The sequence below is a fragment of the Zalophus californianus genome, chromosome 1 (genome assembly GCF_009762305.2).
Source record: "Zalophus californianus isolate mZalCal1 chromosome 1, mZalCal1.pri.v2, whole genome shotgun sequence".
Taxonomy (NCBI): domain Eukaryota; kingdom Metazoa; phylum Chordata; class Mammalia; order Carnivora; family Otariidae; genus Zalophus; species Zalophus californianus.
The window spans coordinates 129,908,715-129,926,412 of record NC_045595.1 but is presented as its reverse complement, the minus strand read 5'-3'; the positions used below and the strand labels follow the sequence as shown (position 1 = coordinate 129,926,412).

General features: G+C 39.4%; 1 protein-coding gene across 6 annotated transcripts in view; it reads right to left on the bottom strand.

Moving 5' to 3' along the window:
- KCNMB2 (potassium calcium-activated channel subfamily M regulatory beta subunit 2) overlaps nt 1-17,463 on the bottom strand; it is a 228,884-nt gene extending 211,421 nt beyond the window's left edge. For all 6 annotated transcript variants that reach the window (XM_035728295.1, XM_035728309.1, XM_027585536.2 and 3 more), the window contains exon 1: nt 17,155-17,463. The gene's annotated coding sequence lies outside the window, so the exon portion shown is untranslated. The remainder of the gene's footprint in view (nt 1-17,154) is intronic.
- Between the last annotated feature and the right edge of the window lie 235 nt (nt 17,464-17,698).

The window sequence follows — 17,698 nt, the reverse complement described above, 5'->3', positions numbered from 1 at the left end:
TTTTCATCAAATCCTATAAGCACATCTAGACCAAGACTAGCCCCAAACTGGATTTCTTGTTTTTTTTCTTTCCCCTCGCACGGTGCCAGATGGCACTTAGGTTATGATAATAAGGAAATCTGTTTTCTTCTTCATATTTTCTGTCTCTGTCATAAATCTTAACTGAATTTAGATGAACAGCAATTTAGAAGTTCAAGTTTTAGGTGAAGATTCAGTTTGAATTTCACTTTAAATTCTTATTAAAAATGATTTGCTTTTGCAAATAGAATTAATTCAATGTCATTTTAGTGGAAGTGTTTTGACAAACAGTGATAAAACTCTAGCCAAGATAACACTTTGGCATAGGGCAGTTTTGTTTTGCTTTGCTTATCTTTATTGAAGAACTACCAGTAAGAAACTCCTTAGCTCTTATTATGCCTTTGAAACATGGATAACATCAAACTGCATTACCTAGGAAAGAAGAAAGAAATCTGAACACCATTAAAGGTGCTGTCAGAATTGACTGGTATTTATTCACAAATCTAGCAGACTACTGAGGCATAAAATGTGTAACTTATTAAGTCATTGCTTCCGAATACAAATTATAATAATTTCAGGGTAATAGAGTGTTTAAATATCTACAATTTAAGGGAAGCAAAAGCCAGGAAAATTACTATATTTGCTTGAGTTAAAACAGTTACAGACTACAACAAAACAACAGCAGCAACAACAAAAACTTACAGAAATGGGAGGACCTGTGATCCAAAATCTACCTAGACTAAGGAAAGGTGATTTTATAGGAAAGCAGCTCATGTACCCCCCAAATCCTCATGTACTCAAATCAAGGCTGATTTGGGGAAAATGGGGTGGGAAGGAAATAAAGCTTATAATGCCACTGCTCTATATTAGGTTATGGAAAGTATTATGCAAAGAGAATTGGGACAAAATTTATATTTTTTCAGAAATGGGTTGTCAACCTGAATTATCTTAGAGATTGGTGGCAGAAGAATGGAATCACTTTTTAGGTTTTGTTATTCAAAAGCTAAGACTGCAGGAAAATAGAAAAACAATTTGATGATATGTTAAGGAAAATATGTGAGGTCTGTTACAAAACATTGTGCTCATTTGCTTAACTCTCCCTTCCCTTTTGCTCCTTCTCAGTATGGAAGCTTGTAAGGGTAACAGTGTCAAATCATTCTTCCACAGTTAGTATTTAGAATCATATCTGTAAACGTTGCTCAGCATCTGGATGAGGGCCAGCACTGTGCATTAGGGGTTTACTTAGCAGGTAAGGAGAGAGCAGAGATAGATGTTAATCCACAGGAAAGCAGATCGTCCTGGTCAGACCTTTGTCCGTGAGTCGTGTGCTTCCCTCTGTTTCCTGGGGCTCTGGGCATGACCCTCTTGGGACCTCACAGTCCAGGCCTGTGCAACTGGGGCCCGTGCAGATTGGCACCTGAGCAGAAAGTATGTCAAATGGCCATCAGGTGTCAAATTCAGTGCTTGAAAATTTGGAAGTCAGCCTGGTGTCAGCTTGAACCCCAGCTTTGCCACCTACAAGTTGTGTTACCTTGGGCAAACTCATTACTCTTTCTGAGCCTCAGTTTTCTCAAGTATAATAGAATATGGGAATATTAGGAGCACTTGGGTCTTTCTGAGCTGAAAATGAGAAAATGCTTAGCAAATGCCTAGCATCATGCCTTAATCTTGCTAGGGGTTCACAAGCTACAGATGATACTATTATGTAAAGTGCCTATCACTTACAAAGGGCTCAATAAAGGTCTTGTTAGCAGTGACCATATCAAAAATGAGCAGCTATTTCTCCATGGTTGTTGCCCGCCAAATCTTCTCTGGAAAGGTCCATGTCTTGGTGAAACAGTCTCCAGAAGTAGAGGTGATGTGTTCATAGTGAAGTGAGGCAGTGTGGCCTGGGGTCTGGAGTCAGAGGAACTGGCTGAAAGTCTGGCTCTGACATTACTTGCTGTGGGACTTGGGACAGGCCTTTTTGTGTCTTTGAGCTTAGTTTTCCTGTCTTAAAAACCTCCATTTTATGGTGATGCCTCCTATACTGAGTTGTAGGACTCAGATTAATTCTGTGTGAATTCCATGTGTAACGTACAAAATGAAGTAAAACGCCAAGTTCACCAACTACCACGAGGCCCTCATGACCCTCCTCTCAAAAGAAAGGGTATCTAGACCACTCTTGCATCCTTACTGGCTCTTTATCAACTGCCCTCACTCTTGCTTAACTTTTTGAGGAAAAATTATTTTAAAGAATGGCCTGCACCTGGGTGGCTCAGTCGTTAAGCGTCTGCCTTCGGCTCAGGTCATGATCCCAGGGTCCTGGGATCGAGCCCTGCATCGGGCTCCCTGCTCAGCGGGAGAAGCCTGCTTCTCCCTCTCCCACTCCCCCTGCTTGTGTTCCCTCTCTTGCTGTGTCTCTCTCTGTCAAATAAATAAATAAAAACTTAAAAAAAAAAAAGAATGGCCTGCTTCCTCACCATCTGCTCGGTCTTTTAATGATATTGAACCTAATTTTGATGCTTAACCTTGTTTTGGAACGTGAGCTCTCATTTCACCAGTGAATTCGTAAAATCCAAATCACAAATATAAAGCCCTTCCTATTTGAACTGTTTGTAACATTTGACACGATAACCTGCTCCCACCTTAATCATAACAACAGGCAACATTTCTTGAAAGGCTACTTCCTACTGCACTGTACTAGCCACCTGCCTCTGGGTGGCAGGTATTAAGGCTTCACTTTATTTAGGAGGAAACTGAGGCACAGAGATGTTAATTAACTTGCTTAATGTTACAGAACTGCTACATAAGTATCAAAAAGAAAAAAAAGAGGTAGATTGGAACTCTGTTAATACTGATGCTTCTTCTTGGAGCTTTATCCTTTTCTTAGCTTCGATTTGTAATCTTTCTCTATGAAAATTACCCAAAGCACTGTGTACCTTTCTTATGGCATCTGTCTCACTCCTAACCCCTGGAATGTGATATATAATCTATAATCTCTTCGAGGACATCCTTTAGCATAATGCCTTGTTGGGACAAATTATTTTTTAACAAAGGGAGCATTAGACAAAGACTCTTTCCTTGGACTGATAAATCTGAAGAGTGAACACTAAGTAAGAACATGAAAACATCAATTCCTTCCTGGCTCCTATATAAACAACGTAACACTGACTTTCTCAAGCTCAGAGTTCCCTTAGGGTGAATTGGTCAAGAGGTTTCTCCATACTATTGCAGGGGTAGAGAAACAGAGTTGAAGCGCCCAGATGTGTACACTTTGTTTAGAAGTTGCTTTTGGAAGCCTCATTGCTGTTCTGATTGATGACAAAAGATTCCAGGCAGGGGAGGTATAATGTGAGTTAGATAAACTCTAGGTAAGGTAATGCTCAGGAGAGGAATTTGAGCAAGTTTGTGTGATGCCCAGAAGGACCATAAACAAGAGACAGTGAGTGTTGTTACATTTCCTGCTGACCTTTATTTAACAGAACTTTTGTATTAGAAAAGAGCTTGCTTTAGTGTATTCTTAAAATTGCTGTTTGTTCACCTGCTTTGAAAAACGAACAGGTAAGAGTAAGCATGGAGGTATATTAAGATTTTGCTTACTTGGTGTAGTGTTCTCTTGATCTCTTTTCTAAGATTATAATTATATGAATATAATGAATATATATAATATATACCTAATATATAAATATACACATATATATTGGGCGAAGAGGCTGATGTATGAAGTAGATGCAAGGCACAGTGTGGGACACAATGGTATTTTAAAGGAAAATGTACTAAAATATAGGACTGCTAGATATAATGAAATTTCGATTTTTAGAAGTGAAAATAATTGAATATAAGCAATTTCATATGGTTCAGCTTTTTAGAAGATACCTCAACTTATACTGACTCAAATCCTATAATGTAAGTGACACTGTCCCACTTAACAGAGACGAAGCTCAGAGAAGTTAAATGGTTTTCCCAAGGGCATGCACTAGATGAATTTTGAACTCAGGTCAACTTTCTTTCTACTCCATAAAAGTATCTTTTTATAAATGTGTCTCTTCATGAAATTTGAAAGTAGAATTAAAAAAAAAAGAAAAATGATGTATGTGTATAACTATGTAATAAGTAGCAAAATGTAAAACCTGCTAAAAGAGCTCAAATCCTGGAGAGGTCCCCTCTAGCTTGGGGGACAATGAATGGGAAGGGAGAGGGAAAATGGAAAGGGTTGAGAGAAGGTTCTATCTAGAAGGTGACACTGGAGAGTGGGTACGAGTATGACAGGTGGAAATGGAAAGGGTGGCAGGCATTTTCTGGGTGTTTGAAGTGCATCGGGCCAGGGCCAGAGGCATGAGGATGTTGTGATAGGTATGTTTGAGGGGTGGCAAGTGGTACAGTTCAGTTGTAGTACAGGGTGAGAAAGGCAAGGTAAAGATTAGGCCGGACAACTTGGAGGACTGCGATGATCTGTCCTGTTGGATGAGACTTGATTTGCTTGGCCAAGCAAGAGCCACTGAAGAGCTGTGATGATAGTTCTATGATCAAGGTCATGCTTTGGAGCTACTCATTAGGAAAGGCTAGAGGGAGAAAACAGGGTGGGAAGAGATTAGAACAGTTTTTTTTTCTTGATAATTTATATATGATTGATCTACCCAGGATGTTTATTAAAGTGGCAGGCCTTACCCAAAATGATTCTGATTGAATACAGGCCACATGAACTGGTATTTTTTAAAAGCTCCCCAGGTAATTCTTCTGCCAGAGATTTAAGGATAGCACTTTGAAAAAAAAAAATCAGACCAAAGGCATGGAGGTTGGTGAGCAAACTATCATAATAACCAAGGTGTGAGAACAGAGGGGCTTTATTCGTATAGGGAGGAATAAAGATACAAACACATAAGATTTTTGAAGGAAGACTCAATAGGACTCAGTCTATAGTTGGGGAAGGATTCAAAGAATAGTTGGCTTTAGGAGCTGGGCCATCATTTAGTAGCACAATGAATAGAAACCGGAGGCAGAGTGGGTTTATTAGGTCTTACCATGAGTTCAGTTCTGCCAGGTGAGTTTGGAAGTGTAGACAGCAGCCATAGGGAAATGTCTACCAGGTGGCAGGCAAGGTGGGACTTGGGTTGGGGAGCAAGGTCACAGTTGAAGAGATGGTTTGGGATGAAAGTAGAGACAGCATTTTCTTTTTCTTTTTTTTTAAGTCTCATGCTTTTTTTTTTTTAAAGATTTTATTTAGTTATTTGAGAGAGAGAGAGCACATGAGCAGGGGGAGGGGCAGAGAGAGGGAGGAGCAGACTCCACGCTGAGCAGGGAGCCTGATGAGGGACTCCATCCCAGGACCCTGGTATCATCACCTTAGCTAAAGGCAGACGCTTAACTGACTGAGCCACCCAGGCTCCCTGAAACAGTATTTTCAATTACTGAGAAGTATAACAAAAAATAAGGAAAGGAAAAAGAGGATCCAGCAAAGAGGAAAGATAGGAAAGAACTGAAAAGTAGGAGGGACCTGGGAAATGAAACATAATTAAAATCAAGGAAAGAGAGGATTTCAAGAAAAAAAAATCATTCTGTGTATGTGTGTGTGTGTGTGTGTGTGTATATATACACACACACATATGTAAAATATAAAATGACTGAGGGTCATGAAGGCTGTGAAAAAGCCAAATTGGGTGACTTTTCCTGCAATCACAGGAAACCAATGTGGTCAGAATTCATACACCAGTGCTTTAAAAAAAGAATGAATGGGGAGCAAGGAAGTGGAGGTGGTAAATATAGACTACAATTTCAAGATGTTTTTTGATCAAAGAGAGCTCTAGTCATGTTCCAGGGTTCATAACCTCACCATCTACCCAGTTACTCAAGCCAGAAATCTAAAATTGTCCTCAACATCTCCTTCTTTACCCATGTGCTCTCAGATTTAGCCCATCACCAACTCTCTGATAGGACTTCTTGAACATGGCTCCTTCTGGCCACTTGTCTGCCATTTCACTGCTACCTGATCTAAGCCACCCTCATCTGGATTATTACAATAGCCTTTCCATTGACTTCTCTGTATCCACTTGCTCACCTCCATTTTGATCACCACATTGCAGCAGATCAATGGCTGAGATAGCTTTGCAAAGCACAAATATCTTCTCAGCCTCCTGCTTAATACCTTGGATGTCTTTCCATTGCTTTTTGCATAAGGAGCAAACTTCTTCACAGGATCTGTAAGGGCTTACCTAGCCAGACACTTATTTCCCTCTTCAGCCTCATCTTTAACCACATGCTGCTTAATCCCTGTTCTCCAGCCACACTGGCCCTTCCTCAGAACACAGTCCCCATTTATTCTCTGTAACAGGCTTCCTTTTTATCTCATTCATTAATTTAAAAAATTGATTGCCTTTCGCTAGAGTGCAAGCTCCATAAGAGCAAGAAATTCCCACCCTCTCCCACCCCTCACCCTTTCCCACACGCAGGTGTGACACTTGATAAATGTTGAATAAGTGAGGGTGCCATGCTTTAGCCTTGCACATGCTTTTTCCTCTGCCTAGAAAGCTTTTCCTCTAATCCCTGCTGCTTTCACACTTGCTTTTTCTTTTTTTCCCACTTTCATGCTTTTTCATTTAGCATCTTAGTCCTTTCTTTTTCAGAGAACCTTTCCTGGACATTCTTGACTACACTAATGTCTCTAATTAAATAATCTCTTAGCACTTATTACATTTGTAATTTTACATTTATTCCTGGGACTATTAGAAAAATATCTTTCTCATCCAGGACTGTAACCTCCATGGTTGGGGATGAGGTCATTTGTGAGCTGGCTCAACATTGTAACTCCAATACCTGACAAAGCGCCTAGTCCACAGTGGATACTCAGTAAATATTCATTGAATAAATGAATGGGTAGTTGAATGAATGCAGATATGAAATGAGGACTGATCAGTTAAAGGCCAGCAGAATGGAAAGTAGATTATAGATTTTTTAATGTGGACACCTGAGCACATCAGTCTAGGGTAAGAATCTTCTTCCAGTAAACAAATTAAACACCATATGAAATTACACACAAGGCAACTTTTCATATAGGCGTATAAATCAAAGCATATCTCCTATTTTTTATACCATTTTTTTCACAGTTTCATTTCAACAGACACTAGATCCACTTGTCAGGGGGGAAATTGGCCTAGAAGATTGAGAAGCAGGTTGTCATAGACATTATTTTTTTATGATTTTATTTATTTATTTGATAGAGAGTAAGCTCAAGCAGGGGGAGTGGCAGGCAGAGGGAGAGGGAGAAGCCGACTCCTGCTGAGCAGGGAGACTGATGCGGGGCTGGATCCCGGGACTCCAGGATCATGACCTGAGCCGAAGGCAGATGCTTAACCAACTGAGCCACCCAGGTGCCCCTGTAATAGACAATCTTTGGCTAGTTTTCTTTGTACCAGGGCTATTGTTATCTTTTATACACCCAAAGAGATTTTCTCAAATTTGGTAACATATTATCTAAGCCATCCTTCTCCTTTAGATATGAACTTTCTCTTAACTTTTTTTTTATCATTCCAACAGAGAATTGAGTCCTGTACTGTTCTATTTTTATGTTTTTAAAGCAAATAGTTACCTTGAGTTGTCTACACAGAAGCCCCACATGACTGTTGCCAAGCACCACACAGGATCAAATAAAACTGCTAGGAAGTGAGGTTAAAGCAGTCATTGGTTATTCCCACAGAGAGGAAGAAACAGGATCAATCCTGTTAGAGTTTTGCCTCTAAAGTTAGGTATTATTTTCTTCCAGATGTCAGGTTGCTTCTCCCCACCCCTCTTAATTTCTTCATTTGGAATATACCAGGAAATGAAGAAAAAAAAATCCAAAGAAGTCAGTGGCTCCAGATTTACTACAAAAATACAGTCCCTCTGAGGAAATTCCAGTTCACTTTGATGGAGATACCAATACTTCAGATGGTCAGAAATTTTTGAATGATTGTACAAAACCAAGCTCAAGACATTCAAGAATTATCTCATGGGCAAGATTTACCAAGTGCGGGGCGTCTGGGTGGCTCAGTCAGTAGTCGGTTAAACCTCTGCCTTTGGCTCAGGTCATGATCTCTAGGTCCTGGGATGGAACCCCGTGTCCTTGGGCTCTTTGCTCAGCAGGGAGTCTACTGGAGAATTCTCTCTCTCCCTCTCCCTCTGCTCCTCCCCCTGTTCATGGTCTCTCTCTTTCTCTCAAATAAATAAAATCTTTAAAAAATGAAGATTTACCAAGTGCTTCTCTCTCTACCTCATGAAGTGCTGTATGCAGCACAGCCAGAATGATCCTCTGCATCTATGAGAAGCAACAAAGATTCTAGATTTGCCTTTTTTTTTTTTTTTAAACTTCCTAAGAGTTTCACTTTGAGAGATAGTTTACTTTTGTGGATAAGAGTTATGGAGTCAGATACTTGACCTTATTAACTTTCCAGTGAAAAATTTAATAATTAAAAGATTTAAAAAAAAAAAGTCTAACCAAACTCATTATTTATAAAGTCCTGAACTATGTCACAAAGTACAATGGAATTCCCCAGGCACATGCAGTGTCATAAGGGCTTTATTTTGACAAAGTTCCAAATTGAATCCTCCTTTAGTAGAAGCCTACGTGGATTGGTTTTATAAATTATTTCCAATGACTGAGATGTCTGTGAGTAATATAATTCTATGGATAAACAGGCAACATCAGAACTTATAAACCCCCTTTTCCTTCCTGTTCCTTATATAAGAGCCCTGTCTGCACCACAGTGCACAAAGGGGATTCAGTGCAATTAAGATTTGTGTGGTTTCTAGAACCTTACATCTCCAGTCAAGCAGCCTGGTAAATAATGATAAGACATTTACCTGATTTCTGTACTACGGCTCTACCTCAGGGAATAGGGTGAAGAGAGAGTATATCAATCAAAAAGTTATTTTTAAAAAAATCATATATATTTAATACAGCTCTGTTCACCTAAGAACTATAAAAATGTGGTGTCTGCTCTCAAGGAGTTTGCAACCTAATTATCTGGGCTAAAAATTATACTTTAAAACTTAGTTACGTATTTTACTACTTGCCTGACTATTCTTATTTACACATTGAGTGGGTTTGTTGAAAACTGAAAATGAGCTTCCATGTCCAGAATATTCTGGAGTTTTAATTTCACACTCAGGAATACACCAAAGTGACAAGGAACCTGCACGTGGGATTCATCTGACATTTTCCCTATTTAGTACAAATGCTGGCAAATGTAAACCAAAGCCCTGCTGTCTGGTGGTATAAGCATCTTCTCTCTCTTTCCTAGGAAGTCAGCAGGCTTGACATTTTGACAGCTGATTTATTTTTCCCCTCCCCCTGAGCTGAAAATCTCGCCCAGGCTCATCTGTCACCCTGGCTTTGATGAGGGAGGGGGTTTAGGTGTTTGCTGTCTGAGACTGTCAGACTTGAAGTTGGCTTCAAATGCAAAGCTCCACCATACTCTTTAGAAAGCCAGGGTAGCAGCTGTGGGCAGACAGAAGAGCAGAGGAGGGATGGGGAAACAGCCAATAGAAGCCAGAGAATATGAAGAGAAGAGATGAGAGGACAGGTAAATGAGAAGTTAGTAAGCACAGGGCAGGTCCAGGGCTATCTTATTGGAAAATAGTTCCATGCCCACTCTTTTCCGAGGTGCATGGTTTATTTGTCCCCTTGGTCATTTACCCTTCTTAGGTCAAACTGGACACTAAGAAATCTAGTATAGACCTCATCCATCCATCCATCCATCCATCCATCCATCCATCCATCCATTCATTCATTCATGAATTACTTATAGAGCATTAACTACTTGCTAAGAACTCTACCAGGCCCTGGGAATACTGAGATGACTATGACCCAGTCCTTAACCTCCAGGGACTTAAAATTACCTGGGGAGGAGGGGAGCAGATTAGTGAACCAAAGATCACAGCACAGTGTGCTAAGGGCCATGGCAGAACCATGCACAGAGTGTTCTTAGAGCGAAGAGGAGCAATATCCTGTGAAGATTTAAAACAAAAAATCAAACCTTGAAAATCTGTGACATTTTTATGACAATGGCATATCCACGCTGTTGGAGAGACGCAGTACTACTGGGACCAGTTGCACTTAAAGAGGTGAATTTGAGAAATGACACAATATTAAAGGAAATGCAAATGCACAAATGTGATCATTAGTGATACAAACCAACCTTCAAGAATCTGAAATTGGAGTTGTTTGGTGTCAGATGATGTTCAGAACTGATGAAAGAAAAATTTAGCTTATGTAGTAGATTTGTATTTGAGAATGACTTCCAATAGTTTAATTGGAGGTGCTAATTTTTATTAAGCAATGAAAGGAAATTGAATTCCTTTGTATTAAGAAATTGGTAATGTTAAATCTAGAATAACTGATGATGCTAATTGCCAATTTCATGCATGTCTCTCACTGAAGTCCTATTACTTGATGAGTTAATCGGATCGGTTTAGAAATAATAAAGCCCTGGTAGTCAGAGTTGGAGTGGAGACAGGAGTGTTGAAAATGGAGCCTGATAAAGCTGAGGGGAGGCATTCAGATAAAGTTCTTTTTCGTTCTTTCCTTCCTTCCTTCCTTCTTTCCTTCCTTCCTTCCTTCCTTCCTTCCTTCCTTCCTTCCTTCCTTCCTTTCTTTCTTTCTTTCTTTAAGATTTTATTTATTTATTTGACAGAGAGAGAGCACACAAACAGGGGGAGCGGCAGGTAGAGGGAGAGGGAGAAGCAGGCTCCCTGCTGAGCAAGGAGCCTGATGCCAGGTTGGATCCCAGGATCCTGGGATCATGACCCAAGCTGAAGGCAGACACTTAACCAACTGAGCCACCCAGGTGTCCCAGATAAAGTTCTTTTAACATGAATCTATAAAATTGGGTTTGGTATCTCAGAAAAGCCTGTACTTTCTTGATTTTTCCAGAATTGCTTCTTGCATTTTGGGTCTAATCAGAAATGAGCAAATGTGAAGCATTTCCAGAAATTCTGTTTCTGGTGATGGCCAGGTGCTCAAACACCTTGAGCTTTTATGTGATACCTTAATGCTTATGTGGTTCTTAAAATGTATCTACGGGATGACTTTAGCGGCATGCAATGCCAAGAAATAAGACCTAAAGGATGTACTTGAAACCAAATCTCTCAGTGCCATTATATATATATATATATATATATATATATATATATATATATATATATAATGTTTAAAAGTTTCATTTAAGATAATAAAGGGAAGATAGGTACTATGTGTTGTACCCACGCATGGTGTTAAGAGCTATGCACAGACTACCCCATTTAATCTTCACAACCCCATAACCGATGTGCTATTTCTACCTGTATTTCTGCTGAAGCAAAGGAGGCTCAGGGAGGTTTTGACAACTGGCAATGGGCAGAAGTGGGATTCAAACCAAAGTCTTCAGGGCTATGAAGCTTGGGTTTCAACATTCCCTTATACTGCATGTCTAAAGACTGAGGTTCTTTTAATGAGTAAATTAGTGTTCATTTAACTTGTGTCACAGGAGTTTAAATCTCCTTTTTGTTCGGGGAAGGAATACATGAAGCACCCACATTGTTCACAGAGGAAAGAAAAATCTTTTCTTCAGATTCTGCCCTTTAAAAAATTCCCCTAATCACTGGCAGCCTTTAGTCACTAAATACATTAAAGAAGGTTAATCTGTCATTCTATTTGTGAGGAGTCTCTATGGCTAAAGGGAGATTAAATTTCGATAGCTTATGAGTTCTTTGACCTTGAACAGTGTGAGTAACTTTTACACCGCAGTTTTCTTGGCTGTTCAATGAAAAATATAGTATCTACTATTCGAGCATACTGTGAGGATAAAATCACAATAACAGTGAGGACACTATTACTTTTTTTTTTAAGATTTTATTTATTTATTTGAGAGAGAATGAGAGATAGAGAGCACGAGAGGGAAGAGGGTCAGAGGGAGAAGCAGACTCCCTGCCGAGCAGGGAGCCTGATGCGGGACTCGATCCCGGGACTCCAGGATCATGACCTGAGCCGAAGGCAGTCGCTTAACCAACTGAGGCACCCAGGCGCCCCAGGACACTATTACTTTTTAAACATCTCCTCTGTGCCAAGTACTCTAACGAGGCACTGATTCACGCGATCACATTTAATCTCTAATCCAAAGAGGTACCAGTGAGGTAACTGAGGCTCCGTAAGATTTTAAAAAATTGCTCCTAGTCATATAACTATGAAGTAGAGAAGGCGAGAGTCGGATCAAGCCTCTCTCTTCCTACAGCTTGGACTTGTCTTAGACGCTGTGTCCTTTTCATATCACACTACCTCTCTAGAAATATTGGACTTTATTATTTGTACCCATTTTGGACAATAAGATTATTTGATTATACTTTAATTATTTGAAGACATGTACTTTATGAATGCTAGAGACTGTGAGACTAACCATGCTGATTCTGAGAGCAATAAAGGGAATGTAAATGACTAGTACCATTATTAGTTAATGTTGATTCCTATTGCTAAATAAAGTGCTGGGACTTGTATGCTCAGAAAGGGGTATTGAGCCCAGTTGTATCTTCCAACCTGGTTTTGCCATACTTTCTCTCATCACTAGCAGAGAACAGAGAAAAATATAGAACATGTTTATGTCCATAGTTATTTGTACAGCTCTGTGAAGATGTCTTTTTGAAAAAGGAGTCATTTTCGGATAAGATCAAGTTAAGGCAAATTGAATTTTTATTTGCTTTGACATAGATTGGAATCAGTGATGTGATATTTTTTTCCCTCCGTGTGTAGAGAGGAGAAAGAAAATCATCTTGATAAATCTCCTTGACTTTCCTCAAGGTGTTCAGTATCTTTCTCTTTGGAAAAAGCAACAGGGCATTTTGACACGGCTTTGACCCTCAGGTTGATAAACTTATGCTTGTAGCCTAATGCTATGAAGATTTTGACGGGGACAAATATTCAGTTCCTATATTCATCAGTTTATTCATTCGACAATCAATGCTATAGATCTGGGAACACAACAAAGTCGCTGTTCTCATAGAGTTTACATTCTAGCAGGAGAGACACAGACAATAAAAATTCAACATATAGTAAGTTGGGGGATAATTTGGTATGCTATGGAGAAAAAGCAGGGACTTGGAATAGGAAGCGTTCAAGAGGGTATGATTTAAAAGACTTTTAGGGAAGTCTTCTCTGATAAAGGGACATTTGGCAGAGACCTGAAGAAAGTGAGACTGAGTCATGTGGCTGTGTAGGGGAAGAGTTTTCCAGGTAGTGGCCATAGGCCCTGAGGTTTGAGGGTACATGGCAGGCTTGAGGAAGAATCAGAAAGCCAGTGTGGCTGAAGTAAAGTGCTAGAGGGAGAATGGAAGGCAAGGGGTGAGTGAAGAACCCCAGACTGATCACACATAGCCTGTGGACCACTGTGAGGATCTGGCTCTTATCTGTAGTCGGATGGGAAGATGTTGAAGGCTTTCAAGCAGAAGACACTATGATTTAACTTCAACACGGGAACAGCCACTGGTGTTGGATACAGAATAGAATGTGTGTGTGGGAGCAGGGGAGACAGAAGCAAAAGCTCAATGAATGGTGAACGTATTGCTATAATCTGATGGTGGGTGGTAACTTGCCCATAGTGGTAGCAGTGGGAATAATAATTAAACTCTAGATACAGTTTGAAGGTAGAAGCAATGGGATTTTCTGTTCTGTGTGAAGGGAAGAGAAGATTCAAAGAGGATTCCAAAAATTTTCTTCTGAGCAAGTGGAAGAATCGAATTTCCATTTCCATACATAGGGGAAAATAGGAGAGGAGAACATTTTGTGTGGATATTCAGAAATTCGATTTTGAACATGTTGTGTGAAGTGCCTATAAGACATTTAAGTGGAAATGTTATATAGGTAGTTGAATTTGTAAGTTTGGCGATTAGGGGAAAAATTCAGTTTGGGGATTAGAATTTGTGAACTCTCTGTGTATGGTTAGTTTCTAAGGTCTTGAGATGAGGTTGGAGTCATTTAAGAAGTGTAAGTGTAGATAAAGAAGAGATTTACAGTTGAGCCATGGACCACTCCAACATTTAAAGATTTAGAAGACAATTAGGAGCCAGCAAAGGAGATTGAAAAATTCTCTATCTATAAAGTAGGGAGAATTACACACACACACACACACACACACACACACACACACACACACACACACACTCCTTTTCTGGTAAACTTGGGTTAAGAAGTAGGAGACATCAGTCTTCTAGAAAGGATGATGCCAAGTTTTTGTGATGTGACAACCAAGAAACCCAAGGAGAAAGGGGCTCTGATAAGGGTACTAGCACTTCTGCTCAATCTTGCTCAGACCAACAAATGACTTTAGAATTTGGGGTGAAGATAAAGTGGATGATATGAAGTATGATAATGGGGAAAAGATGGCAACATGGTTGTAAAAGGAGATAAAACTCCATAAGTCTCCTTGTGACTATTAATACAATACCTGCTTTTTGAAAAAAATTAGTAACTATAAGTAAATAAAGAGAATAAAATGCACCAATAATATACACTAAGAGAACTTCTAACATTTTGGTATACTTTTTTTCTAGTTTTTTCATATACACATATGTATAAAAATTAGGATTATATTGTATAGACATTATTATAGTCTTTTTAACTTGATATAATAGCAAGACAATTTTTGGAAGATTCATTTGTTAGCATCTTTTGGTAAGAGGAAAAAGCTGATCAAAGAGAAGATTGTGTTAGCTTGAGAAATGACTGTTCCAATAAAGTAGAGTATGAATGTGTGTGTGTGTATATGAGAGAGACAGAAAATCAGGGTGATTGTGGACTTGGTGAATTGTGTCTTGGTGACTGATACCTTGGCTGTGTTACCTGTAGGGACTGAGAAAACAAGGCTGACTAAAGCTTTGCTTATTTTTTATGTCTGGGGGGATTCTGGACTTGTTTTCTGGATAGCTGGAGAATTGTTGGTTTTTCATTACTAGATGGCAGCACAAACTGAAAGGGAAAAATATGTGTAAATGCTTTGGTTGATATCTACCAATGTAAAGAGGTAATGAAATTAATTTGTGATACAAAGTAGGTTGTTTTGACTAAATTACTTAGTTTGGTTTTCCCCACATCTTACAAAGAAAGTAAATTCCATATTTCCCCTATGTTTTTCATATTGTGGGTCCAGTCTAGATACATATACCTTGAAGATTTTATATAGGAATTTTTCCATAAATCTGTGAAAATTGTGAAAAGTCAGTTTATCAGTAAGGTGTTATGAGCATGATTTTTCCTATTGACAACTTTTATGGCACAGACTGATTCTAAAATAAATGCTTGATGAGATTAGATTCAGAAGATATTGGCAAGACGAGAGCCAGTGAAAATCTCTTTCAAATAAATATAATTAATGAAAACAATAGAAATAATATTCAGTTGTAAACTTCTGACAGCAGTATGTAAAGTGTGTGTGTGTGTGTGTGTGTGTGTGTGTGTGTGTGTATTTCTGTTTGTGTATCACAAAGCTCTCTGGTTATGTATGGGTTCTTGATTGGTGAACACAATTGGCTAGAGGATGGGACTTTACAAGGTCAAGGTCACACATTCCACTGGCCACATAGAGGCAGAAAACTATGTCACAGTCATCAATTGCATCAGAAATTTTATACAGTTTTTTCATGGCCATGTATTCTTGGTCACAAAACAATGAGACAAGAGAGTTGGGTTGGCTCAATAATATTAATCACACTATTAGGAAAAATAGGCATGCGACTTTAAGCATAGATGCCATACCCTACAAGGCAATGATTTCAACTTTGTGAATGGCAGTATATACACAGACGCTCACAAATGTACAAACTCAACTGCATTAGACGAGAGAAAAAGCCCTACTTAGCCTTAACTCCAATATTAGCTGAAAACGAGCATACCATAACTCTCTCTCACTTTTTTCCTAGTTAATACTGCGTTAATATCAAAGTTTTAGAAGAATATCAACATTCTTTTATAAATATACCATTATTCTTTGTATCTTTATTATTCATTATAATCAAATCAGTGCATCAGAATCTAGGGTTTTTCAAAATCGAAAGCAACATCTTTACATTTTGGAGTTTGGGAAGTCCATCGGGGGAAATAGTGCAACAGCACCGAGAAATGCACTCACTACATTTCTGCCACTTCACATTGAGGGTCATATGCAATGACAAATGCTGAAACTTGCACCATAGATCAAGTTGGGGAAACAGGAGTTTCTGACCATCGCCTTTTTGCTTTAAAAATCTCACCCTATGATTTCCTGACATTGCTTTTTCTGTTCAAGCTATACCAATCCCATAATAAAGTACAAAACAGTGTAAGTTCCTCTGCAAACCCACTCATGATCTGCTTGACTTTGGAACCCAACTGCCCTCTCATCTATCAAGGAGAATTGTGCTTTTATGGTATTCGTTAAAAAAAAGGAGAAGAAAAGAAAAAGGTACAACGTCAAGTCCATAACCTCTAACGAATCACTATTTCCATCTGCAGCCTGGCAATAGCCTAAAAGCAGGAACAGGAAGAGAAAGCCCCTTCTTTTAATCTAAAACTCTTGCAAAACCGTTAACACAAACAGTGTGGATCAGCCTTTCAATATGCAAAATGGACGAAGGTACCCAATTTTCTTTGCTAATAAATTAAATCTGAAGTAGTTCTCTATCGGGGACATCGTTGTAATCTTTCAGTTTCCCCCTTTAAAAATTAGACGCTGGTTATCAAAGCACATTGGCCATGGGAATAAAATATTTATCTAACAGGTTTCAAGTCTCAACGACCACTTCCTCTTCTTGATTTTTCTTAGACCTCTATGCCTCCCACCTACCACAGTCTTCCCTCAACCCTACCGACAGCCCAGCTGACACCACAGATAAGAAGCGAACTGTTTTTTCCGTGACCTCTAAGCATTCTACTCCAAGGGAAAAGCAACGTGGAATGCACACTCAGCAGGATACGAGCCCAGAGCCAGTTTGTCCTCGAGGCATTTCTGCCATAAAATCTAATACTATTCACTGTGTTTTGCTGTAAGCTGATCCGTCCCCTACTCCCCTCTCTCCCCTTCCTGCTCTCACTCCGCACCTGGCTGCAATTCTTGACCCACAGGCACACAGCAAACAAAAGCCCGAAACAGCAACAGATTCCTTTGTTTTACATGCAAATCCTACCTCCGGTAGTTGTCACATCTTCCTCAAAAGCCACGCTTAATTTTTAATGACAGAGATCCAGTGCAGTCCTCCAAAGAGCCACCGGTAATCATCATTGCCTCGCGTGCCTAAAGCCTTTCTGGACCATTAATGTCACAACCCTTGCTAACTCATAGCTTTAATACTCTCTGCTCAAAATGTCTGAAAGAGTTTGGGAGGACAATAGGAGTGACAGGCACGCTAGACAGCCATGCTTGAAATTAGTTATCAGAAGCTCCGTGAAAGCTGCTTCATACTGTTTTTAAAGCGTGCAGGAGGTAGAATTTATTAGCCTATGATAGGCATGCTGTTTCTGTTTTTATTAAATACTGTAATAGGCTGTCTGTTAGCAATGCTGTGATAGGTCCAACATCACTTCCCACTGCTTTCGAATTCTCATATTAAAAAGGGAGAGAGGGCTCAGACTTCCTTAGGAGACCGAGGCGGACACCACCCTGCCTACTGGATCGGATCCAGATCCTCTATAACTACAGGGGAAAGAATTCCTTGTGCAAATGCTATTTTT